Below are 2,567 nucleotides of genomic sequence, written 5' to 3' on the forward strand. Positions count from 1 at the left end.
GGAATTCGGGTATAAAGTGTGTCTTTGTCCCCTTCTAGTGGGTGGGACACAGAAAGAGGTTTATGAGGTTGCTATTGCCTCCAAGTTAATGAACCTGACCCCTCAGCTCGGGCAGCTACATCAGATCTGCAGCTATCCCACCTGGGGTGTTACAAAGGCACTGATCGAATCAGAGGTTTTGGACAATGCTGATAAGTTAAAGGAAAACATTTAATATGGGAGCTTCTGGAAGTATCAAAAACATGAGCAAATGTGACCCTAAAGGAAATAGTACCCAGAGATCTCCATTAAACTCCACTTACAGGATTATTAAACACATGCCAGTGTTCATTCTAAGAAGCCACACCTGGGTATTTGCAAGTGAACTTGGAGTCTCTGCTCACTGAAAATCTGGCCTTCAAAGTTGCCTCTACCCCTGTTGTACACTGCGCTGTGAATCTGGCTGCTGCTTTCCACTGCAAGGGTGGGATCTCCCCAAACTATGTGCATTAGGGACCTTTCATATCCAAACCTCCCCATTCCAATGTGGGGGAGACATAAGGTGTGTTCCAGCACCATTCCCCCACAAAAAAAAAACCCTTTACAGAAGATACTTTGTTGGAGAAGGGGCTGGAGATTAGTTGGGGCAGGGCTGAGGTATTGCCATCTTCCCAGCTCTAGCCACACACAGATTTCCCAAAAAATGGCCACACTATCTGGGACCTTATTGTCTCTTCCACAGAGCCTTCTTTAGTGGTGGGACCCCAGTTTTGAGGGAGGTCCTGGGGCAGCCACAGTCCAGGGAATCTCTGGTAGTGGGACTCCAATGGAACCATACTGCCAGGGGGCAGAGTGTGTTTGGGAGGGGAGGGGCAATGGAGGCTGGAACAGCAGGGGAGGCTCAGAGCCTCTGCACTGATGGATCTGCGAGGATTTGGGGAGGGTGACAGGTCCCACATTTCAGCACTTGGGGTGGGATGAAAACAGAGAGCAATGGAAAGATCAGGGAGGGGCTCTGCAAGGGGGGTCTTTGTGGAGATTTCCTCCCTCAGAGACTTGGCGGGGTGGAGCCAGGTGGGACATGATGTGATGGTCCCAGTGGTACAGGGTTCGTTTAGCGCTTTGGGATCTTTCAGAAGGAAAGCCACAGGAAATGTAACACTGTCAATGTAAATTTGGCTCCACGTGCTGTAAAACCAAGCTCTTCTCAAATCTACGCCCAGCAAAGATGTTTCCACTTATTCATTTTTTAAAATGCCCATGAAAATGGTTGTTTTAAACACATCAACATTTCCTTGCTGTGTCTGAAACCCAAAGACTAAGAATCCGAGTGAAAGTGACTGCAATGAAAAGTGAAACTGACTTCACCGATTTTCCTTATTCAAGCATTTGCAAAAATGAACAAAGCATTAGTAGTGACAAATACACCGGACTTTTCAAATCTTTACTTTTTAATGATCTAAGGTTTTATTAGGAACAAAGATACACCTAGATATCCTGGCTCTCAGCCCAGTACCCTATCCCCTAGATGACACTGCCTTTCAAATGGTCATTGCTGCCTGAGAAGATTTTGACGGCCTTGAGCAAATCCTATGGGACTGAGATTTCTCACTCCCCAAAACCTACTATGATTTTATCTGTATTACAATATTTGGTGATGTTGTCACAGTTCCAGGCAACTACACCTGTCTTTCTCCTCAGTGGTTCAGCAAGGGCACCACTCTTGGCTTTCAGCTCCTCAGCTGTTGCTTCTCTTGAGTGGAGACCTCATCTCTCTCCCTTCTGACGGGGTATTCCCAGGCTGGACAGTTCCCCGCCTTCCCAGCATGGATAGACTGCCCTGGCACACCTTCATGCTTTCCCTTCAGAGAAGGATAAGACATAAATTAATACAGATCCGTGTACGCAAGCCGGCTTTGTTTTTAAGGTACGAAGCATTACAAAGAACGCAGATTACAAACAACAAAGGAACCCACATGCATGCTTCTAAGCACACCAGAGTTCATCTTCTCACATGGACTTTAGCAAATGCAGTCTGTTCACACCTCACCTGGTGGGTCAGCTCAAAACAAGCACTCTGGTAACATGCTCAGTTCCCTTTGGATACAGATCTGGGATCTTTGAACTGGAGTTTCCCGAAGGGGGTTAGGTTAGGTTAGTCTCTCCTCAGGGCGTGTAAAGGTGGGTTTCGGAGGGAGAGATTTTGCATTCCCCTGCACACCTAGTGTTCCAAAAAGACCTTTCAGCTTCCTCAGACCCTCCAGAGACGGCACTAATCAGCCTGCTGGGGAGGGCTGGGGGACGGGGTAGCAGGGCTCTGGGGGGCACAGGGAGAAGCAGGGCTCTGGGGTCAGCAGCCAGCTGTGGGGAGGGGAGGCAGCAGGACTCTGGGGGGCACCAGGGCAGCAGGGCTCAGGGGAGGGGGACAGCAAGGCTGGGGGCGGGGGGGGGCAGCAGGTCTCGGGGGATATCAGGACTCTGGGGGGGCAGCAGGGGTCGGGGGGGCACAGGGAGAAGCAGGACTCTGGGGGGCACCAGGGCAGAAGGACTCTGGGGGGGCACCAGGGCAGTAGGACTCTGGGGGGGGG

The sequence above is a fragment of the Trachemys scripta genome, chromosome 13, assembly GCF_013100865.1.
Source record: "Trachemys scripta elegans isolate TJP31775 chromosome 13, CAS_Tse_1.0, whole genome shotgun sequence".
NCBI classification, from domain to species: Eukaryota; Metazoa; Chordata; order Testudines; family Emydidae; genus Trachemys; species Trachemys scripta.